The sequence below is a fragment of the Gorilla gorilla genome, chromosome 1 (genome assembly GCF_029281585.2).
Source record: "Gorilla gorilla gorilla isolate KB3781 chromosome 1, NHGRI_mGorGor1-v2.1_pri, whole genome shotgun sequence".
Taxonomy (NCBI): Eukaryota; Metazoa; Chordata; class Mammalia; order Primates; family Hominidae; genus Gorilla; species Gorilla gorilla.
This window is the reverse complement of record NC_073224.2, coordinates 141,397,160-141,423,465: the sequence shown is the minus strand read 5'-3', so window position 1 is coordinate 141,423,465 and position 26,306 is coordinate 141,397,160.

Here is a 26,306-nt window from a genome sequence, read left to right as displayed (position 1 = left end):
CCATTGTCCTTCATTACAATGAATCTCAGCTACAGTTAGAAAATAAAAAATTTCAAAGGAAGTTGTGGGTGAGACTTTTTGTTTTTGTCTGCAGTTTTTGATGGACTGAATCCCAATGAGAGTCATAAGTAACTCATGAAGTTTTAAAAAATATTGTATTGGCAGAAGTACCACCAGCTTGAACTAAAAAGGACAGATACAGTTCAAAAATAAGAGACTTTAAAGCTCTAAACTTTTACAGGCAGAAACAGGCTAACAAAGTTAGTCAGTGGCAAACATAGGCAATTTCTTATAAAAAATGAATGGTGACTCAGAGTAAAGACTAGAGAATCACTCCCAGGGCTCATGACTGGACCCTAATCAGGAAGTTGGTGGTATGTGTCTACCTGGATTTCAGAACTGCTGTCAAATAGAGATATATTTCTGTCTTCCACCCCACCTTTAAAATTAAATGTTTATTGCGGTTTATCATGCCTTTTTTAAAACCCATTTTATGTTGAATGTGTATAAAGTGTGTGGGGGAGACACAGATAACTTTGGTCTTTAGTTAACAGGCCTTATAAATCAAACAGAAAATACTGCACCTGGACCCAATTAAATAGTAATCTTTTCAACATCAAGCTTGAGCCAATGTGGTAATGAGATGAGATGCTACAGGTCTGACACCACCTTTGCAAAATTATGGCAGTAAGAGAAATCTAACATAGTTGACTCCATCTTGCTTCTGACCTCCAAGCTCTCCTTGGTCATTCTTGCTTGTAGACCAAGCTAACTTTGGGTGTAATTTAGTTTATGGTTTAACTTAAAAGCAAAGATTATAATAGCCCCTTTCTAAAACTAACCCCCTCCTTGCTAAGGGACCAAGAACAACTTTTGCAAGACTAATGAAAAGACACACTAATAGGATTTATATGGTTTGGCTGTGTCCCCACCAAACTCTCATCTTGAATTGTAGCTCCCATAATTCCCTTGTGTTGTGGGAGGGACCCAGTGGGAGATAATTGAATCATGGGAGCAGTTTCCTCCATGCTGTTTGTGTGTTAGTGAATAAGTCTCATGAGATCTGATGATTTTATAGTGGGAAACCCCTTTGGCTTGGCTCTAATTCTCTTCTCTTGTCTGCCACCATGTGAGACACGCTTTTCACCTTCTGTCATGATTGTGAGGCCTCCCCAGCAATGTGGAACTGTGAGTCCATTGGACCTCTTTTGTTTTGTAAATTGCCGAGTCTCTGGTATGTCTTTATCAGCAGCCTGAAAATGGACTAAAACAAGGACTATGGGAGGGGTCTGAACTCTGCTAAAGTGTAGGCATGCTTTTTGTAATCTGTCACTTGCTCAGCAGTCATATGTCCAGGCCAGAGTTCACAAAATAGGATAATTTCTATAATCCTTTATTGCTCAGGGGTCTTGTGGTCAAACATCACAAGATTGTCACTTCCCAATTGCCCCTATACATAACATCACTATTGTACAACCTAAGATTGATTTTTTTTTATGATAATTTTCAGACAGACCCAACCTGGACCCCTATAACTCATGATTCAGCTGGTCTTGTGGCCCCATACGGAGGTGGACTCAGGGCAGAAGGACCATTTTCCACACCCCTATGATTTTATTTCCAAGCAATCAGCAGCACCCATTCCCTAGCCCCCCTACCCCCCAATTTGCCATAAAACCCCTAACTTCTGAGCCTTCAGTGAGACTGATTTGAGTAATAAAACTCCAGTTCTTCCATGTGGGCTTGGCCTTGTGTCAATTAAAATCTTTTTCTATTGCAATGCCATAGTATGAGTAAATTCATTCTGTCTGTGTGGTAGGCAGGAAGAGCCCATTGGGCGATTAAGTTTTGGGTGAGGGATGAGTAGATTTTGCATTCATAAAGGATGTGGATCATTGTCAAAAAGAAAGCAGACACTAGTCATTTATAAAGATGATCTGAAAATGAGCCATACTTCTCAATATTCATAATACTATTCTGTCCCCTCCCCTAGAATCTGGGCTGGCTCAGAATTTTGACCAATAAAACGGTCAAATGTTTATATGTGATTTCCAAGGCTTGGTATAAGAAATCTTCAGCTATACCTGGGTCTCTTGGAACACACTCTTGGATACACCCAGTGGGAACTTAACTCAACTTCTGTACAGTGAGAGACTCAAGACACATGGAGAGAACATGGATATGCATTCCTATTAATACTCCTAGGTGAGCTTCCAGCTAATAGCCAGAATCAATTGCTTGCCATTGAGTGAGGCTTGTTGGAAACCCAGTTCACTGGAACTTTCATATGTCCCCAGCCCAGCTGATAACAGGTTATAACCATATCAGAAATCTCAACTCAAAACCACTAGCTGGCCCCAATCAATAAACATCACTGTGAAAGAGAATAATAAATTTTTGTTCTGAGTCATTCGAAGTCTCTAAGTTTCAGGTAGTTTGTTACACATGGGGATTTCATAAGAACAGATACAATATTTTCTATGTACATATTCTAATTTCCACTGTAGCTCATAAGCTTCTTCAGAACATGATCTATATTATAGATATCTTTGTATCCACAGTAGTGTGTAGCATGTTTTATACATTTTGTTATGTATATTACTCAATATTTATTGAGTGAATAAACAGATTATTTCTTATACTGTTAATTATCCCACAGAAACTGTACTTGGTTTTTAACAAAGCAAATCAAGTAAATCCCCTTTTAGCAGATCTGCTTAGTAGAAATTCTTTATTTCCTTCATCTGAGAATGTCTTTATTTTAACCTTCATTCCTGAAGGATATTTTCACTGGACATAGAATTCTAGGATGAAAATTCTTTATTTTCAGCATCTAAAAAAAATTCCACTTTCCTCTGGCCCACATGGTTGCTGATGAAAAATCCACATTCATTAGAATCTCATGCACCTACATGCTATGCATCAATTTTTATTTTTCTGTCTGTTTTTAAAGTATTTTCCTTGGTCAGTAGTTTGAGCAGTTTTATTATGATGTCTTTTAGCATAGATTTCTTTCAGCTTATCCTCTTTAGGATTTTCTGAGTTGCTCAAATGTATAAGTTTAGACCTTTCAACAAATTTGGGAAATTTTCAGCCATTCAAATATTTTTTATACACCACACTCTTTCTCCTCTCCTTTTTTGACTCCAGTGACACAAATGTCAGATGTTTTAGTTTTATCCCAGTCCCTGGGGTTCTGTTCCTTCTTTTTTTCCAATCATTTTACTCTCTAGAGTTCAGATTGGATAATTTTTCATTATTTATCTTCAAGTTCACTGACTCCTTTGCCATTTCAATTCTGTTATTGAGTCCAACAAGTAAATTTTTAAAATTTGGTTATTCTAAAATTTTCCACTTATAGCTCTAAAATTTTCTGTTGGTTTTGTTTCTATCTTATCTTTGTTGAGACTTTATTTTCCCATTTGCTTAAAAGTGTTCAGTCTTATTTCTTGAGAGTTGTTTCTGAAGACTTATAATGACTTTAATGTCTTTGTCTTGTAATTTCAACATGTGTGTCCTTTCAGCATTGGCATCTGTTGTCTTTTCTTTTGTGAGCTGAGATTTGCTTTGTTCTTCATATGCTAGTTCTTCATTTAGATGATATTCTTGACCTTTTGAATATTATGTTACAGACTCTAGGTCTCTTTTAAATCTTAGGATTATGGTGGATTTTTATTGTCTAGTTTTGTTTTCGTAGGCAAGAAACAAACTTAACTTCAGGATACCTTTTTCCAGCCCACCTACTGTGGGCTATTGTCCCACTGAAAATATTTTTCACAACTCAGTGGCTGGTCTGGAACCTGGGAACTTGTGCAGACTATAGTTTTTAATGCCTTTGGTATGCTGTTTTGGGCCAGATCCATGCAAGTGCAGCATGGGAATGTGAGTCCAGTAGTTCATACACTAGTTTAAGCAATAGCTGCCTTAGAATTCCCTTCTCCCTGCGGTCTCAGAACTTTCTGCTTGCCTGTGCTTTCATTTCATGATCCTGTAGTCAGAAAGCCAGGCCTTGGGTTTTCCTGTTTTGCCACTTCTGAAAATTGAGACTGCATCTAGCACGAAGCAATAGGAGGACAGAGAGAGAATATGACTCAAAGTAAATTCATACCTTGCCTTTAGAATCACTATTCCTTTGGTCAAAAAAAAAAAAAAGGTCTCCACCTTGTAGGATTTTAGATGTTGCCCAGATTCTGTGCCTGGGAAAAAGGATAGTGAGAGAGAAAAGAAAAGAAAACAGGGATTTACCCCATTCTTTTTAGACTTTAGGAGTCTTGTTTCCAACTTCATGGTACAGAAAATGAGACCCCCTCTGTCCCCACCAGTTGGTACTTCTAGGTGTCAGGTTGGCTTTGAGTCTACAGCATATGGCAGGAGATACTGGCGTGTCCGGAATTGGTTCCTTCCAATGGGTTCTTGGTCTTGCTGACTTCAAGAATGAAGCCACAGACCCTCGCGGTGAGTGTTACAGTTCTTAAAGATGGTGTGTCAGGAGTTTGTTCCTTCAGATGTTCAGATGTGTCCAGAATTTCTTCCTTCCAGTGGGTTTGTGGTCTCACTGACTTCAGGAGGGAAGCCACAGACCTTCGCAGTGAGCGTTACAGCTCTTAAAAGTAATGCGGACCCAAAGAATGAGCAGCAGCAAGATCTATTGTGAAGAGTGAAAGAACAAAGCTTCCACAGTGTAGAAGGGGACCTGAGCAGGTTGCCGCTGTTGGCTGGGGTAGCCAGCTTTTATTCCTTTATTTGGCCCTGCCCACATCCTGCTGATTGGTCCATTTTACAGAGCGCTGATCGGTCCATTTTACAGAGCACTGATTGTTCCATTTTACAGAGTGCTGATTGGTGCATTTACAATCCTTTTGCTAGACACAGAGTGCTGATTGGTGCATTTTTACAGAGTGTTGATTGGTGCATTTACAATCGTTTAGATAGACTCGGAGGGCTGATTGATGTGTTTACAATCCTCTAGCTAGACAGAAAAGTTCTCCAAGTCCCCACTTGACCCAGGAAGGGTGGCTTCACTTCTCACTGGTAGGGGGAAAAAAAGAGACATTAATCTCTGGTTTTGTTACAGTAGGTATCTAGTCTGGCATAAGCAGGGCAGGAGAGGGCTCATCCTAATCAAGAATGTCAGGTGACCATCAGTTGATGGTCAGGCTGTTGTTAAACTGTCTCTCTGAAATAATAATTGATCACAGCCAGTACCAGGGAAAGGCAGTCTCCCAGTAGATAGAAAATACCTGAAACTGGTGATCAGCAGCTTCCCAATAAGATCTCAGGAGATGGGTGAATGGGATCAAGGAGGTGCACTAAGTGGCAAAATGGTGGAGTTTAACTGGTATATGACATATGACATTGGAATGGTAAGGGAAGAATGCCTCAAGTGAGCATGCATACAACTCCAGTAAACACACTGCACATGCTCACCTCCCAAGTGCTAGCAGGCCACTGTGCGTGTGGACAGCCCACCTTAAGGGAAGAATCAGGGAGAAGGGACACAAGACTCTGGAAGCATGCCAACATCTAAAACCCCAGGTCAAAAGGTCAAACTGTACACTTAATCTCTCAAATCACCTGCTTGGCCGTCTTCTAAGTGTACTTTGCCTCCTTTCATTCCTGCTCCAAAGCTTTTTAATAAACGTTCACTCCTGCTCTAAAACTTTGAGTCTATGTCAGGTCTCTCCTTCTGCCTTAAGCTCCCTTGCCCAAATTCTTTCTTCTGAGGAGGCAAGAATTGAGGTTACTGCAGACCTTTATGGATTCACCACCGCTAACACTTTTGGGATTACATCAAATTCTGGACTCCTTCACAAATCTCCCCATTACCATTTACTTTTTAGTCTTCAGATATCTTCTCTATTCCTTCTGTTCAGAGGTTATATTTATGTTCAGTTGGAGAGTCAGGGTAGTGCGCTTACTTCATCTTGCCCAGAAGTGAAATCTCTACAGAAATTATTTGAACAAATATTTAGAGAAAATAGAAATAGCTTTTTATATGCTATAGCCAAGGTCTAAAATAATTCCCATCATTAAATGAACATATAAAATATTCTCAATGTATTTTTATAATATATAACCTTTCATAAAAGCACTCTCATAATTTAATCATTTTAATATGATCTTTGTATTTATCTTTAAGTAATCACATTTTAAATTAAGACAATCATTTTCCTGTGATAGGTTTCAATTTGTTAAATGTTATAGGTATTTAGATTTGTTAAATGTCAAATTATTTTCCCTAAAGCCAAATAAAAATATTAACCACAGAGAAAAAGAATTAAAAAAAAGAAAGAAAGAAAAATAATCACAGGGGAAAATAGTGAAATGGTAATAGGGATGAAAATGTGCAAAAATTTAGCCATTCAATATATTTGGATACAGTAATCTGTTAAACATATTGCCATTTATTTTTCTCAATACCTGGATTCCTGATTGAAAGCTTCATTTTTCATTGTGCTGTGGGCATTGTTCCATTCCTTCAAATAGAAAAATGAGTTCATGTATCAGAAAACAAATTAAAATTTAAGAGAAAAAGGGCCCCACCAGGACACTGGTGAAAGCCAACCAAGAAAAAGAAATATAAGGAAATGCAAATCAGTCTTTCTTGTTAAGCAAATCTAAAGCACTGCTTAAAGACTTTGCATAAAAGAAATACACTCTTCTTGCCAGCTGTGGTTTCTGCCTATTGTTGAGTCTAATGAATGGTTATTTTCCTTCAGATGTTTATTCTAGAATAACAATTAAGGTCATTGATCTCAAATTCTAGGTTGTTATTGCCAATCATCCACCCACAATTTTATATTGTCTTATTTTTACATAATGTTTTTAAGTTTCTTCAAGTCTGCAAATAACAATTTTTTTAAAAGAAAGATTTCTTAGGTTTTCAAGCAATCATTTGTCACTCTATAACCAAAGCTAAAAATCCATGGCAGCACATTTTCTTAGGTTTTCTTTTGACATTGTTAGGAATATTTTTATTGTTTTATTTTTAAGTCACATGCTAACAACCTGTTTTTCTCTGCTAAGCTTCATAACATCTTTATGGAGAAGTAAAGCATGTTTTTGGAAATTATATATATATATATATATTTTAAATGGAAGAAAATGTTGTTTACATTGATAGGTTAAAACCTGGTTCACAATGCCCATAGTAAAATGCTTATTTTCCTTGCTTTTTATTTTTTATCTGAATGCAAAAATATGGTCTATCTCCTAAGTGATAAAATAATTTCATTGGATTTCAAGGAAAATAGATGTTAGATTAATCTGGATCTAACCTTCTTATTACCATAAGCTTTCATAAAACAGAAGCTTTACATCAGCAATATAAGGAAAGTATAAGAAGCTTTAGAAAAGGGTCATGTTGCTCAACCTGGCTCTGAAGAAAAAAATTATATCCACATGCACATAGTCTGTGCTCTATCAGCAAATGTTCCAAAATATCCCCATCTTAAACCCTTCTTTTCATCTTGTTCTTGGTGTTGCCTTATCTTTGTCTCTCTACATCAGTAAGAGCATTCTAACATGCTGGATAGAACAAGTAAGCAGCTTTGAACATTTACATCAAAAATTTTATGCTATTAGAGGAAACCAAAAATATTTCACCCCAAAAGATACTTCTTTGACATATTTTGAGATGGTTGCTCAGAAGGCTTGCAGACAGGAATAGCCTTGAAAAGCTGCCTTTTGTGGAGATTTTTTATCTGCAGAGAAAAAATCTACATTATTGAAATAAATAGGCTTTCTTTGAGCATCCCCTTATCCCCATTGTCCAGATCAAGGAAAGATGAACTCAACCACAGGCTACCATCATTTTATTCTGAGGGTAGCTCTGAAATTACCTGACATATTTTCATCTGTATAACATGACAGCCTTTGTTTGACGTGCTTTCCCCCCTTCACACTCCTATAACCTGTGAGCTATCTCCCCATAACCCAGATAAATTTGGCCCTAGACCACTGTTTTTGAGCTTATTCATTTCCCCTGGAAATAATTTACTTCTACACCTTGAACCCTCATCTTCTGTCTTCCCAATTAATGAAGGGGATATTTCAGCATCAACCATCTGGCTCTCCTTTAAGTTTTCACATTTTATGACTTCCATGCCCATTTACACATTAATAAATTGGTATGCCTTTTTTCCTGTTAACCTATCTGTTATCATTTTGTTTTATACACTCAAATTGTTGAAACTTCAGGAAAAATAATTAAACTTTCCTACATCATCTATGCAAAGATTACCTTAGTTTTAAAGTAAGAAAATGAGCTGGCCATAGTAGTGTATGCCTGTAATCCCAGTTACTCAGGAGGGACAGGTGGAAGGACTGCTTGAGCCCAGGAATTTGAGACCAGCCTGGGAAACATAGTGAGACCCACCTTTCAGGAAAAAGAGAGAAAGAGAGAGAAATTTAAAAATATAAATAAAATAAGCTAAAGAATCAAGGGAATTTGATCTGATATAGATGATATCAAGCTTGTTTAAAAATTTTTACTAGGATTTGTGGTTCCAAAATGGCAATATAGAAGCAAGCTGTCTTCATTCTCCCCACAAAAGCAAACCAAAAGAAAATATGTGGTGTCAAGTTTATTACCAGAAATCTCCCAGAACTCATACATGACAATGAGACAAATCCCCAAGCCACAGAGAAGTGAAAACAATTCCATGTGGTTGGTAAGAGAATTGAATTTCCACATCCATGATGCCTTTGCCCCAATTCTGTCTGGCAGGAAGCTTGTGGAAAAATTTCCCACAACTCAGTGTTTCTGCACTAAAAACAGATTTAAATGGACAATGAGCTTTTTCATTATCTTGTTTTCCCTGGCGGAAGACCCATTACTGCTTTAACTCACAGAAGCATCGTGAGTGCCTCAATGGAGAAATGTCCCTGAGGACAGGCAGAAGCAAAGCAGGGAGGTGGAACTACCATCCCCAGCCCTGGAAACCCTGCTCTGTAACTCAGCTGAAAGAGACACCGCATCAGAGTAGCTGTTCAACAGCACCACACTGTAGTTTTGTCTCATAGGGTCCCTAGGAACAAACCCTAAGCCAGACTTCCCAAGCTGCTGAGATGTCACCTCTGGGACTGCCCCCATTTAAGAAGGGCAGCTTTTCCATCATCTACTAGAGCTGAGGCAAACTTGGGCTTGAGGCATCACCTAGAGCTGAAAAAGACACAGTGTCCAAATGGTAGAGAAGCTATAAACAAATATATCCAATAAAAACCCAAACAAGCCAGAGAGAGAAGACTAGACTAAATTACTAATCCTTCAGTGGAAAGACATCAATGGACATCTGCAAGAAACAACAACAGAAAACAATGATCTCCCCAAGTGGACAAAATAAGAAACAAGTAACTGACCCTAACAAGATGGCAATATATGAGTTCTCTGCCAAGAATTCAGAATGGTAGTTTGAAGGAAATTTGGGATCTCAAGGATAATACAGAAAAGCAATTCAGAAACTTGTCAGTGAAATTCAACAAAGATATTGAAATGTTAATTTAAAAAACAGCAAAAACCTTGGGACTAAGAAATATATTTGCTAAACTAAAAAATTCATTAGAGGCTCTCAACATCAGAATGGGTCAAACAGAAGAAAGATAAAGTGAATTAGAAGTCAGGCTATTTGAAATTACAAAATCATAGGAGAAAAAAGAAGACAGAATGAAAAGCAATGAAGATTTCCTACAAAATATAGAAAATTACCTCAAAAAGCCAAATCAAAGAATTATTGGTTTTTAAGAAGAATTTGAACAAGAACAAAAGGTAGAAAGGTTATTCAAATAAACAATATCAGAAAACTTTCCCAAACTTGAGAAAAATACAAATATGCAGTAACAGGAAGGTCAGAGAACACCAAACAGATCTGACACAAATAAGACAACCCCAAGGCATATAATAATCAAACTAGAAAAGGTTAAAAACAAAGATGCAGTGGCTGACACCTGTAATCCCAGCACTTTGGGAGGCTGATATGGGCAATCACTTGAAGCCAGGAGTTTGAGACCAGCCTGGCCAACATAGTGAAACACTGTGTCTACTAAAAATACAAAAATTAGCCAGGTGTGTAATCCCAGCTACCTGTAATCCCAGCTACTCAGTTGCTTGAATTTAGGAGGCAGAAGTTGCAGTGAGCCAAGATTGTGCTACTGCATTCTAGCCTGGGCAAAAAAAAAAAAAAAGAAAAAAAAAAAGGTTAAAGACAAAGAGAGAATCCTAAAAGCATCAAGAGAAAAGAAGGCAACGGCATATAAAGCTGTTCCAATTTATCTGGCTGCAGAATTCTCGACAGAAACTTGCTTTGGGCCAGGAGGGAAAAGAATGATATTTTCAAAGTGCTAAAAATAAAAATAAAATAAACAACTGCCATCCAAGAATACTGTGTCTATCAAAGTTATCCTTCAAAGTTATCTTTCCCAGACCAAAGCTGAGAGAATTTATCACCAACAGACCTATCTTACAAGAAATGCTAAAAGGAGTTCTTCAATCTGAAAGAAACAGAAACCAAAACACTAATACGCAAAACCCACACACACACAAACACCACAGATTTGAAGGTATAAAACCCACTGGTAAAATTAAGTATACAGACACATTCAGATACACTCTTACTGTAGTTGCGTGCAATCAATTCGTAACTTGAATATGCAGCCCTCAAAATAAATCTATCAGTAGCTAGAGAAACCTGCTGAGAGACAGGTAATAATAAAATATGTAAATTGAGAAGACTAAAAGTCAAAATATGGAGAAATTAAGTGTAGAAATTTTTTTATTTCTATTTTTTTCTTTGTGATCTAAGTTTTTAACTCTTTGAAATAATTTTTTATATCTATAAGATGTTTTCTTGTAAGCCTCATGGTAGCCATGATGCAAAAGCCTATAATAGATTCACTTAAAATAAAAACTAAGGCATTAAAACTTACTACCTGAGAAAGTCACTTAACCACAGAGGAAGACAGCAAGAAACTAAGAATAAAAGAGAGGAGTTACAAAACCACCAGCAAACAAGCAACAAAAAGGCAGTAGTAAGTCCTTACTTATCAATTATAACACTAAATATAAATGGACTCAATTCTCCAATTAAAAGGCATAAAGTGGCTGAATGTATAAAGAAACAAGACCTGACTATATACTGCCTACAAGAAACCCACTTCACCTATAAAGAAACACATAGATTGAAAGTGTAGGGGTAGAAAAAGATATTCCATGCAACTGGAAACCAAAAAAGGGCAAGAGTAGCAATATTTTAGATAAAATAGACTGCATATCTAGGACTGTAAAAAGAGATAAAGAAGGTCAGTATAAACTGAGAAAGGGATCAGTTCAGCAAGAGGAGATAGCAATTATAAATATCTATACACCCAACAGCAGAGTGCGCAAGTATATAAAGCAAATATGAATAGATTTAAAGGAGAGATAAATTCCAATATTGCCACAGTAGAAGACTGTAACACTTCATTCTAAATAACGGACAGATAACCTAGTCAGAAAATCAACAAAGAAACATCATAAACTACACACTAGATCAAACAGGTCTCACTGACATTTGCAAAACATTTCACCCAACTGCTATAGAATACATATTATTTTCACCAGTGCACAGAGCATTCTCCAGAATACACTGTAACTTTGGCTACAAAATATGTCTGAGTACATTTTAAAAAGTAGAAATTACATCAAGCATCTTTCCTTTATTCCACAATGGACTAAAACTAGAAATTGATAATAAGAGAAATTTCAGAAATTTCACAAACACAGGAAAATTGAACAATATGCTCCTGGATGACCAATGGATCAGTGGAGAATTTAAAAATATCTTGACACAAATGAAAATGGAAATTCCATGAAACCAAAATTTATAAGATACATCGAAAGCTGTGTTAAGAAGAAAGTTTATAGCAATAAAGAGTTATATCAAAAAAGTAGAAATACTTCAAATAAACAACCTGACTATTCATTTCAAGGAACTAGGAAAGCAAGAACAAACTAAACTCAAAATTAGCAGAATGAAATAAAAATAATAAAGATCAGAACAGAAATAAAACTGAGAGTAAAAAAATTATAGGAGATCAACGAAACAAAAAGTTGGATTTTTGAAAAGATAAAACTGACAAACAATTGGCTAAACTACGAATAAAAACTAAATAGATAACATCAGAAATGAAAAAGGAGATGTAATGACCGAGACCACAGAAATACAAAGAATTACTAGAGACTATTGTTAACAAAAATATCCCAACAAATTGAGAAACCTAGAAAAAATAGATACATTTACGCATGCATACACACTACCAAAATTAAACCATAAAGAAACAGAAAACCTCAATAAACCATTGGCAAGTAATGAGATAAGAGTCATAATAAGATGTCTTTTATCAAATAAAAGCCCAGAACCTGACAGTTTTACTGCTGAATTCTACCAAACATTTAAAGAAGAACTAATATCAATTCTACTGAAACGCTGTTCAAAACATCAAGAGAAAGGAATACTTTTAAATTCATTCTATCAGGCAGGCATTACCTTGATACCGAAACCAGAAAAGGACACAATGAAAAAAGAAGAACTATAGGCCAATATCACTGATGAACATAGATGCAAATATTCTCAACAAAATACTAGCTAATGACATTCAACAACATATTAAAAAGACATTCACCATAATTAAGTGGGATTCAACCCAGGGGTAAAAAGATGGTTCAACATTCACAAGTCAATAAATGTGATATATCATATTAATAGAATCAAGAATAAAAACCATATGATGATTTCAATTGCTGCCAAAAAAAGTATTTAATACAATTTAGCATCAATTGATGATAAAAACCCTTATCAAACTGGATATAGAAGGAACATTCCTCAAAATAATAAAGGCTGTATATGACAAACCCACAACTAAAATCATACTGAATGTGGAAAAAACTGAAGGAATTTCCTCTAAGATCCAGAACCAGTCAACGATGCCTGCTTTCACCATTTTTATTCAATATAGTATTAGAAGTCCTGGCCATAGCAATTAGGCAAGAGAAAGAAATAAAGGGCATCCAAATTGGAAAGGAAGAAGTCAAATTAGCCTTGTTAATTCATGACATGATCCTCTACTTAGAGTAATCTGAAGACTCCACCAAAAATCTGTAGAACTAATAAATTCGGTAAATTTACAGAATATAAGATTGACATATAAAAATTAGTAGCATAGCATTTATATACATCAACAGTGAACAATTGAAAAAAGAAATCAAGAAAGTAGTCTCATTTACAATAGCTACAAAAATATAAAATATCTAGAAATTAATCTAACCAAAGAAGTGAAAGGTCTATACAACAATACTACAAACACTAATAAAAGGAATTGAAAAGGACACAAAAAGATGGAAAGATATTCTGTGCCCATGGATTGGAAGAATTATTATTGTTAAAATGACAATACAACTCAAAGCAACTTGAAGATTCAATGCAATCCCTATCCAAATACTGATGACATTCTACACAGAAATAGGAAAAAAAAATCCTAAAATTTATGTGGAACTCCAACAGACTAAGCAGCCCAAGTATCCTGAGCAAAAAGAACAAAGCTGGAGGCATCACATTACCTGACTTCAAAATGTATTACAAAGCTGTAGTAACCAAATCAGTATGGTACTGGCATAAAAACAGACACATAGGCCAACAGAATAGAATGGAGGACTCAAATATAAATTTACATATTTACAGCCAACTCATCTTCAACAAGGTGCCAAGAACATACAATGGGTAAAGGACAGTCTTTTCAATAAGCGGTGCTGTGAAAACTGGACAACTATATGCAGAAGAATAAAACTAGACCTTTATCTCTCACCACACTAAAAAATCAAATCAAAATGAAGTTTAAGACTTAAATCTAAAACTTGAAATTATGAAAGTACTAAAGGAAAACATTGGGGAAACGCTCCAGGACATTGGTGTGGGGAAAAATGTTTGTGTAAGATCCCAAAAGTACAGGCAATCAAAGCAAAACTATACCAATGAGATTTCATTAAGCTAAAAAGCTTCTGCACAGCAAAGGAAACAATGAACAAAGTGGAGACAACCCACAAAACAATTTAATAGCAAAAATCAAATAATCTAATTTAGAAATGGCTACAAGATATGAATGGACATTTTTTTTCAAAAGAAGACATACAAAGGCCAACAGGTATATAAAGAAATGCTCAACATCACTAATCATCAGAGAAGTGCAAATCGAAACTACAATGAGATATCATCTTGCCCTACTGAAAATGGCTTTTATCAAAAAGGCAATAACAGATGCTGGCAAGGAGACAGAGAAAAGAGAATTCTTGTACACTGTTGATGGGAATGTAAATTAGTATAGCCACTATAGAGAACAGTATGGAGGTTCTTCGAAAACTAAAAATAGAACTATTATATGATCCAGCAATTTCACTACTGGGTATATATTCAAAAAAGAGGAAATATTTAAGGTGATGAATATCCCAAGTGCACCGATTTGATCTTTACAAATTATATGAATGTGTTCGATTATCACATGTACCCCAAATTATATACCTCTATTATTCATCATATAAAAATAAAAATAAATGTGTCAGCATTCCTGCCTGATAAATACAAACACACATCAATAACACTTTTTACTCATATCATAAATATTCTTTGAATTTCTGCTATATGCCAGGCAGTATTGTAAGCATTAAGGCCACAGCAGTGAACAAATCAGATAAAGATGTCTGTCAAAATAACTTACATTCCACTTGAGTAAGATGGCCAATCAAGATAATAAATTGATTATAAATATATTCAAAATATTAAGTACTATTAAAAAAGAGGATAAGTCTAAGAACCAGGGTTCGGGTTGCATTATGAAGTATAATTTACTGACAAATTGAATGTCAGTTGTGTAGAGAGAAAGAGTCACGAATGACTACATTTTTGGACACAAAACCTGAAAGAATTAAGGGAAATGCCCAATAACTGAGATGTGGAAGAATAAAGGAGAATAAGTTTTTTGGGGGGAATATGAGGAGTTCAGGATTCTGTTTTGGATACATTATATTTACAATATCTGTTAGAAATTCAAATTGAGATATCAGGAAAGTATTTGGATATATAATTTTGGGGATAAGGTGAGATATCTGGGCTGAAGTTGTGCATTTTCAATATACAGATGGTATTTAATGCATTTAACCTGGTTAATGTCACCAAAGGAATGAATGCAAAGAGACTAGAGGCAAAAGTGCTTTGGAAGAATTTTCTATACTCACTGAATTTACTTCTCATCTTCTTATTCCCTCTTGAACCCACTGCAGTCTGGATTTTGTCCCAGCACCCCAGCAAATAAACTCTTGCCAAGAAAGTAGTAACCAGCATGTTGACAAATCCAATGGTCAAAAATCAGTCTTCATCATACTCAACCTCTGAGTACATTTGACGCAGTTGATTATGCTCTCCTTCTTGAAAACACTTTCTTCGCTGGGATTCTAGGATACAACATGTCCTCCTTGTTTTCCTCTTACCTTACAGACCATTCCTCCTAAGCCTCCCTTGTTATTTTTCTTCATCTTCTAAACTTTAAATAATGACATGTTCAACTCTCAGTCCTCAGACATCTTTACTTAAATCATTCTCCATGTGCTGTCCCCCAATCCAATGACTTTAAATTTTATTAATATGCTAACAACTCCCAAATTTATATTCTACACCTTTTTTTCTTAAATGCCAGACTTGTCCATCAGTTGCTTATTACATATTTCCACCTGGATGTTGTCTCGGTTTGAGGGCAGATGCTTGCACTCTATTATTTTATTATGGAATATTATATCAGGGATAAAAAAATAAGGGATAAAGAAAGTGAAGAAGGAAATTAGGGAGAGCCAAAATAAGGATGTATCATGGAGTTAACCGCTAAGTGTGACTAGTTCTTCAACACTTTGGAACACTGCTGCATTTCAGAATCATGTGTCCATGGAGAATGGGGGAAGAAAATAATCAGTTCCTGTCTCTCATTGGTCAAGGATTCAACATATGGGCTATCATTCCTCCCCTCTTACACATATCATATGTGTGAGCAATGTGTGGGGCCTCTGGCGTCCTTTATAATGTTGTCTACAGAGAAGTACCAGGGAAGGAGACAAAATACTTGAGGCAAGGGTGGTAAGTGACACTCTGTGGAGACATGCTAGTTGATAATTTGGAAGACCCTGAACAGTCTGCTGCTGTAAGGTTGGGTCTGTAATAATATCAGTGGTATGGTGACCTGGCACCAAGACTGTAGAAATAGTTCAAGTAGTTCTTGGTGTACTACCATCAAAAGGTAAGTGTGCCATGCTGTGTTGATCTGAAGGGTGCATAATTCAACCTATTATAAATGTCTGTAAAATCTCGCATTTTACACATTCAAAATGAATTTCTGATTGTCTACTTCCAAACTTGTTTCTTTCATAGTTAATTTCTAATCCCTCCCAATAGATGTTCAGTTTCAAAGTTGGAGTCATCCTTAACCCTTTTTCTTTCACACTCCATATCTAATCTGTTAGGATATTAGTTATAGCCAACTCACTCTTTGCCCTACATAATGTCTCTTTTAGGTGACTGCAAAGTCCACCAACAAGGCTTCCTGCTTTTATCTTTGTCTCCTTACAGTAACTCATGTGTCAGGGAAATTCTTTTAAAGTATAAGTCAAATCATGTCTCTCTTCAGCTCAGAGCTTTATAATGACATCCAAATTCACTCAGGGTTAAGTCCCAGGAACATTTATGGTGCTCTCCTATCTGCTCCCACTCTTATAATTTCTCTGACTCTCCTCCACATTCTTTCAGCACCAATCATACATATTTACTTTCTGTTCCTCAAAAATGCTAAACAGGGGGCAAGCAAGATGGCCAAATAGAAGGCTCCACCAATCGTCCCTCCTATAAGATCACCAAATTAACGACTATCCAAACACACAAAAAAAGCACATTCATAAGAACCAAAAATCAGGTGAGCACTAACAGTACCTGTTTATAAACTCATGTAGCTGAAAGAGGCACTAAGGAGGTTAGGAAACAGTCTTGAATTGCCAATGCCACCCCTCCTCTATCCCCCAGCAGAGGCTACGTGGTGTGGAGAGAGAATCTATACATTTGGGAGGGGAAGAGTGCAATGATTGTGAGAATGCATTGAACTCAGTGGTGCCCTGTCACAGAAGAAAGCCAGTCTGGGCTGAACTCAGCTGATGCCCACCTACAGAAGGAGTTTTTTTTATTATTTTTTTTTTTTTTTGAGACGGAGTCTCGCTCTGTCGCCCGGGCTGGAGTGCAGTGGTGCAATCTCGGCTCACTGCAAGCTCCGCCTCCCGGGTTCACGCCATTCTCCTGCCTCAGCCTCCCGAGTAGCTGGGACTACAGGCGCCCGCCACTGCGCCCAGCTAATTTTTTGTATTTTTAGTAGAGATGGGGTTTCACCGTGGTCTCGATCTCCTGACCTCGTGATCCGCCCACCTCGGCCTCCCAAAGTGCTGGGATTACAGGCGTGAGCCACCGCGCCCGGCCCAGAAGGAGTTTTTAAAGCAGCCATAGCCAGAGTGGAATCACCCATCCCAGCAGTCAGAACTCAAGTTACAGCAAGCCTCGCTAGTGGAGGATAAAGGGCTCTGGGGCTCTAAATAAACTTGAAAGTCAGTCTAGGCTAGAAGGACTACAATTTCTAGGCAGGTCCTACTACTGAACTGGGCTTAGAGCCAGTGGATGGGGAAAATGTGATCTATGAGACACCATCTGGGGCTACCAAGGGAGTGCTTGAGCTATCCCTTCCTCAATCATAGGCTGCACAGCTCCCAGCTCCAAAACAGACCCCTTCCTTCTGCTTGAGGAGAGGAGACAGAAGAGTAAAGGGGGCTTTGTCTGGAATTGTGGACACCAGTTCAGCCACAGTAAGATAGGGTACCAGTCAGATTTGTGAGGTACCCATTCCAGGCCCCAGCTCTCAGCTGACATTTCTAGACATATCAAGGCCAGAAGGGAACCTGCTACCTTGAAGAGAAGTACCCAATCCTGGAAGGACCCATAACAAGCTGAATAAAGAGCTCTTGGGCCCTAAATAACCAGCAGAGATACCCAAGTATTATGCCATGGGCCTTGGGTGAGACTCTGAAACTTGCTGGCTTCAGGTGAGACTCGGCACTTTCCCAGCTGTGGTGACTATAGGAAGAAACTCCTGCTCGAGAAAAGAAAAGGGAAAGTTAAGCAGATTTTGTCTTGCACTTTAGGTACCAGACTGTCCATAGTGGGGTAGAGTTTCCAAGCAGGCTCTTGGAGTCCCCGATTCCAAGCCTTGGCTCTAGGATGGCATGTCTGGACTTGCCCTAGGCCAGAGGGCAGCTCATTGCCCTGAAGGGTGAGTTCTGAGTCAGGTAGCATTCACCAAAAGTTGACTAAAGAGAGTCCGTGGGCTTTAAAGAAACATCAACAGTTGCCTGGAAAGACTCCTCATGGGCGTGTGGTGGTACCCACAGTGTGAGGCTCCTTTGCGTATGAAAAGGGAGGGAAGAGTGGGAAGGACTGCATCTCATGGTTTGAGTGCCAGCTCAGCCACACTACAACAGAATACCAAGTAGACTTCTAAGGTTTTTTACTGTAGTCTCTGCCTCCCAGGTGACACTTCTGGGTACAGCTGGGGCCTGGGGGGAACTTGCTGTACTGAAAGGAAGGATACAAGCCTGGCTGGGCTGGCTTCATTACCTGCTGATTGTAGAGCCCCAGAGCCTTGAGCGAATACAGGCAGTAGTCAGGTAATGGTTACTATTGGCCTTGGATGAACCCCAGTGCTATGCTTACTTCAGGTCTAACCCAGCACAGTCCTCCCTGTGGTGGTAGCCACAGGGGTGCTTGTGTCACACCACCTCCAGTTCTAGGCAGCTCAGAACCAAGACACTCCATTTGTTTGTGAGAAAGTAAGGGAAGAGAACAAAAGTCTCAGCCTGGTAATACAGAGAATTCTTCCACATCTTATGCAAAACCATCTAGGAGGTACCTCCACGAGTCTGCAAGAATCACAGCATTATTAGGTTTGGGGTGCCCACTAATGCAGATATGGTTTATATCACAACACCCAAGTCCTTTCAAATACCCAGAACACCTTCCCAAGAAAGACAGGTGTAACAAGTACATACTGTAAAGACTACAATAAATGCCCCACTAACTCTTCAATGCCCAGACACAGACAAACATCCAAAAACATCAAGACCATCCAGGAAAATATGATGACACCAAATGAACTAAATAAGGAACCAGAGACCAATCATGGAGAGACAGACGTATGTGAATTTTCAGACAGAGAAGTCAAGATAGCTGTTTTAAGGAAACTCTACGGAATTCAAGATAACACAGAGAAGAAATTTAGAATTCTATCAGATAAATTTAACAAAGATATCGAAATAATTAAAAAGAATCAAGTAGCAATTATGGAATTGAAAATGCAACTACACATTGAATAATGTAACAGAATCTTTTAATAGCATAATTGATCAAGCAGAAGAAAGAATCAGTGAGCTTGAAGACAGGTTACTTGAAAATACACAGAGGAGACAAAATAAAAATAAAAAAGAATGAAGCATGCCTACAAGATATAAAAAAAAAAACTCAGATTGGCAAATCTCAGAGTTATTGACCTTAAAGAGATGGTACAGAAAGAGACAAAGGTAGAAAATGTATTCAAAGGGTAATAACAGAGAACTCTCCAAACCTAGTGAAAGATACCAGTACTCAAGAACAAGAAGGTTATACAGCACTGAGCAGATTTAACCCAAGGAAGACTACCTCAAAGTATTCAATAATCTAAATCCAAAGGTCAAGGATAAAGAAAGCATTCTAAAAGGAGCAAGAGAAAAAGAAACAAATAACATACGATGGTGCTCCAATACATCTGGCAACAGAATTTTCAGTGGAATACTTACAGGCCAGGAGAGAATGGTATGACATATTTAAAGCACTGAAGGAAAATTTTTTCTTACCCTAGAATAATATATTCAGTGAAAATACCCTTCAAACATGAAGGAGAAATAACGACTTTCCCCGACAAACAAGAGCTGTGGGATTTCATTAACATCAGACCAGTCCTACACTAAATGCTAAAGGGAGTACTTCAGTCAGAAAGAAAAGGACGCTAACAGGCAATAAGGAATCATCTGAACATGCAAAACTCACTGGTAATACTAAGTACTCGGAAAAACACAGAATATCACAGCAATGTAATTGTGATATGTAAACTACTCGTAAGTAGAAAAACTTAAAGACAAAACCAATCAAAAATGATAATTACAACTTTACAGGACATACACAGTACAATAAGATAAAAATAAAAACAAGAAAGTTATAAAGTGGGAGGACAAAGTTAAAGTGTAGAGTTTTTATTGTTTTTTTTTGGCTTGTTTGCTTGTTCAAATGGTGTTAATTTGTTATCAGCTTAAAATGATGGGTTATAAGACAATATTTGCAAGCCTCATGGTAATCTGAAATCAAAAAACATACAACAGATACACAAAAAATAAAAAGAAATCAATTAAACCATATCACTAGAGAAAATCACCTTCTCTAAGAGGAAGACACTAAGGAAGGAAAGAAGGAAGGAAGAAAAGACCACAAAGCAACCAGAAAACAAATCACAAAATGGCAGGAGTAAGTCTGTACTTATCAATAATAACATTGAATGTAAATGGACTAAACTCTAATCAAAAGACATAGAGTGGCTGAATGAATTTAAAAAACAAACAAACAAAATGCAATGATCTGTTGTCTACAGGAAACACACGTCACATATAAAAACACAAGTGCACTGAAAAGGAATGAAAAAAGACATTCCATGCCAATGGAAGCCAAAAGAGAGTAGGAGGCACTCCACTTATATCAGACAAAATAGATTTCAAGACAAAAACTAAGAAAAGACAAAGAAGGTCAGTATGTAATGATAAAGGAGTCAAATCAGCAAGAAGATGTAACAATTCTAAGTATATATACACCCAACAGTGGAGCACCCACATATAAAAAGCAATTATTAGCGCTAAAAAGAGAGATAGGCCAGAATAAAAGAATAACTGGAGACTTCAATGCCCCAATTTCAGCCTTGGACAGATCACGTAGACAGAAAATCAACAAAGAAACATCAGATTTAATCTGCACTATAAGACCAATTGTATCTAATAGATGTTTACAGATTATTTCAACCAATAGCTGCAGAATATGCATTCTTTTCCTCAGCACATGGATTATTCTTAAGGATAGGCCATACGTTAGGTCACCAAACAAGTCTTAAAACATTCAAAAAATTGAAATAATATCAAGCATCTTTCCCACCATAATGAAACAGAAATCAATAACAAGAGGAATTTTGGAAACTATACAAATACATGTGCATTTGTCCATTTTCACACTGCTATAAAGAACTGCCTGTGACTGGGTAATTTATAAAGCAAAGAGATTTAATTAACTCACAGTTCTACATGGCTGGGGAGGCCTCAGTAAACTTACAATCATGGAGGAAGGGGAAGTAGGAACATCTTACGTGGTGGCAAGTGAGAGACAGCATGTGTGGAAAGAACTGTCAAACATGTATAAAACCATCAGATCTTGTGAGAACTCACTCACTGTAACAAGAACAACATGAAGGAAACCATACCCATGATTCAGTCACCCCCAGCAGGCCCTGCCTTCGACACATGGGGATTATGGGTATTACAATTCAAGATGTGATTCTGGTGGGGACACAGAACCAAACCATATCAACACGGAAATTAAACAATATGCTCCTGAATGACCAGTAGGTCAATGAAGAAATTAAGAAGTAAATTAGAAAGTTTCATGAAACAAATGATGAGGACAAAATAACATACCAAAATCTGTGGGTTACAGTAGTACAAACAGGGAAGTTTTTCACCATAAATGCCTATATCAAAAAAGAACAAATACTTCAAATGAATGACCTAATGATTCATCTTGAACTAAAAAAGCAAGTGCAAATTAAACCCAAAATTAGTAGAAAAAATAATAATGAATAGAGCAGAAATAAATGAAATTGAAATGAACAAAACAGTACAAAGGATCAAACAATAAGTTATTTTTTTGAAAAGATAAACAAAATTGACAAACCTTTATCCAGACTAAGAAAAAAAGAAAGAAATCCAAATAAATAAAATCTGAGATGAAAAAGGAGACATTCTAACTGTTACCATAGAAATTTAAAGGATCATTAGTGGCTACTAAGAGCAACTGTATGCTAATAAATTGGAAAATCTAAAAGAAATGGAGGAAATGGATAAATGCCTAGACACATACATATGAAGTTTGAATTGAACCATGAAGAAATCCAAAACCTGTACAGACCAATAACAAATAATGAGATATAAGCCATAATAAAAATTCTCCAAGCAAAGAAAGTCCATGACCCAATGGCTTTACTGCTGAATTCTACCTAACATTTAAAAAAGAACTAATACCAATCTTACTTAAACTATTCCCAAAAATAGATGAGGGGGGAATAATTCCAAACTCATTCCAACAGGCTAGTATTACCCTGATAACAAAACCAGACAAAGACACATCAAACAAATATCATAGGCATCAAACAAATATTATAGGCCAATATCTCTGATGAATATTGATGCAAAAATTCTAACAAAATACTAGCAAGCTGAATTCAACTACCCATTAAAAATAGCATGCATCATGACCAACTGGGATTTATGCCAGGGATGCAAGTCTGCTTCAACATATGCAAATCAATTAATGCAATACATTATAACAACAGAATGAAAGACAAAAACTATATGATCATTTCCATTGATGCTGGAAATGCATTTAATAAAAGTCAACATCACCTCATGATAAAAACCCTAAAAAAACTGGGTATACACAGAACACACCTGAACATAATAAAAGCCACATACATCACACCCACAGCTAGTATTATACTAAATGGGGAAGAACTGAAAGCCTTTTCTCTGAGATGTGGAACAAGACAAGGATGCCCCCTTCACCACTATTATTCAACGTAGTGCTGGAGGTCCTAGCTAGAGCTATCAGACAAAAGAAAGAAATAAACCACATTCAAATTGAAAAGGAAGAAATCAAATTATTCTTATTTGCAGCTGATATGATTATATATTTGGAGAAACCTAAAGCCTCCACCAATAAACTATTGGAACTGATAAACAAATTCAATACAGTTGAAGGCTATAAAATCAACATGCAAAAATCAGTAGCATTTCTATATGCCAAAACAAAAAACCTGAAGAAGAAATCAAGAAAGTAATCTTATTTACAATAGTTACAACTAAGATAAAATATATAAGGATTAACAAAAGAAGTGAAAGACCTCTACAATGAAAACTACAGAACATTGATGCAAGAAATGGAAGAGGACACAAAAATATAAGAGATATTTCATATTCATGGATTTAAAGAATCAAAATTGTTAGAAAGTCCATACTATCCAAAGTAATTTACAGATTTAATGCAAACCCTATCAAAATACCAACAACTAGACAAAAAATTTAAAAATCCTAAAATTTATATGGAACCACTAAAGACCCAGGATAGCCAAAGCTATCCCAAGCAAAAAAAATAACAAAACTGGGGGAATAACATTACCTGACTTTAAATTGCACTGCAGAGTTATGGTAACCAAAAAGGCATGGTACTGGCATCAGAACAGACACAACAATCAGTGGAACAAAAATAGAAAACCCAGAGATAAATTCATACATCTACAGTGAGCTCATTTTTGACAAGGGTGCCAAGAACATATACTAGGGGAAAGATATTTTCTTCAATAAATGATGCTAAGTAAACTGGATATCTGCATGCAAAAGAATGAAATAGATCTCTATCTCTCACCATATAAGAAAGTCAAATCAAAATAGATTGGAGCCTTAAATCTCAGACCTCACACTGTGAAACACTGTGAAACAACTACAAGAAAACATTGGGGAAACTCTCCAGAAAATTGGACTGGACAAAGATTTCTTGAGGAATGCCCCAAAAGCGCAGGCAACCAAAGCAAAAATGGACAAATGGAATCACATCAAGTTAAACAACTTCTGCATAGAAAAGGAAAGAATCCATAAAGTGAAAGGACAACTCACAGCGTGGGAGAAAATGTTTGTAAACTACCCCTCTGACAAGGAATTAATAATCAGGATATATAAGGAATGTGAACAGCTCTACAGGAAAAAAATACAATAATCCAATTTTTAAAAAGGACAAAAGATCTGACTAGATATTTATCAAAAGAAGACATACTAATAGCAAACAGGTATTTGAAAAAGTGCTAAATATCATTGCTTATCAGAGAAATGGAAATCAAAACTACAATGAGATATCATCTCACCCTAGTTAATATGGTTTTTATACAAAAGAAGGGCAATAACAAATGCTGGCAAGAACATGGGGAAAAGGAAACCCTCATACACTTTTGATAAGAATGTAAATTAGTATAACCATTATGGAGAACAATTTGAAGATTTCTCAAAAATCTAAAAATGACACTACCGTACAATCTAGCAATCCCACACTTGGGTATATACCCAAAAAAAAAGAAAATCAGTATATTACAATGATATCTGCACTTTCATGTTTATTGAAGCACTATTCACAATAGCCAAGATTTAGAAGCAACCTAAGTGTCCATCAGCAGATGAATGGATAAAAAACAAAATGTGGTACATATACATAATGGAGTACTATTCAACCATAAAGAAGAATGAGATCTTGACATTTGCAACAACATGAATGGGACTGTAGGTCATTATGTTACGTGAGATAAGCCAGGTACAGAAAGACAAACTTCCTATGTTCTTACTTATTTGTGGGAGCTAAACATTAATATGATTGAACTCATGCATATAGAGAGTAGAAGAATGGTTGCCAGTGGCTGAAAAGGGTAGTGGAGGGGGAGATATGCGGGAATAAGGGAAAGTGGGGATGGTTAATGGTCATAGAAAAATAGAAAGAGTAAATAAGACCTAGTATTTTCTAGCAAAACAGGATAACTATAGTAAAAAATAATTTAATTGTACATTTAAAAGTAACTAAAAGAGTATTATTGGATTGTAATACAAAGGATAAATGCTTAAGGTGTTGGAGACCCCATTTACCCTGACGTGATTATTACACATTGCATGCCCATATCAAAATATCTCATGAAACCCACAAATATATATACCCACAAAAATTTTAAAAAAATTAAAGACTAAACATAGTTCCCAGGGGTTTTGTACCTGTAGTATCATCAGACTGGAATGTTATTCTTTAAGATAACCTGCATAACTCCTTCCCTCACATTCTTCAGATCTTGGCTCAAATGTCATTACCTCAGAGAAGCCTTCTCTGACCACCCTATATAATAGCACTCCCCAATAACCATGCTACCCTACACTGAAGTACTTCCTGTCTCATTATTTTCCGTGTTTCTCACTAGAATGAAGGTTTCTTCAAACCGGATAATTTTCCTGATATACTTACTGCTGAATTTCCAATATCTAAATCAACATTTGTCACAAAGAAGGTGCTTAATGAATATACATTGAAAAAATGGCATAGATGACATTTGTTGCACTATGTTAATCACGTTTTTTTTTCTTTTTTCTCATTATCTCATTAGTACAATAGAACTTTAGCATCTGTCTGCAGAAAATATAGCCCAACTTCACCCATAATTCTTCAAAGGACAACAAAAGGAAATGAAAAACTAAGGTGTCAAATATATTCAATTTCCTTTTAACACCCATTGTCTGGTTTACTTTAAATCCTCTGTAACTTATTTTAAGCTCTTTATTGAGGTGGACAAGAACATTACCAAATTTTCCTTAGTAACCTGGGAGGTGAAATGTAAGAAAATTAAATATACTAAAATAATTTCACCAAATAATCACTATTGTGTTCTTATGCCAGATGGAAGGCAGCGAGCTATTATTACTGCTTGTGAGACTTTGAATTAAAGTCTCCTCTAAAATACATATTTAAAAAATTCCTTAAAGTACGCTGTAAATATCCAGAAATGATACTGAACTTTGCACAACTGCGAGACCAATTTACATTTTCAGGGACTATTAATTCCTTGGATAGAAAGATCAGCACTGAGATTTAAAATATCAAATGATTATTTCTAGATTTTAATCTCTCATCCATGTGAAACATCTGAATATGTCAAATTATGAACATTTGTCCATTTCACTCTACTCAGATCAGTTGTTGGACTCAAAAGGATTATTGAATAACATGTATCTGTTATAGTTATGACATTTTACAATGGCTATAATTTATTAATGGCTTTAGACA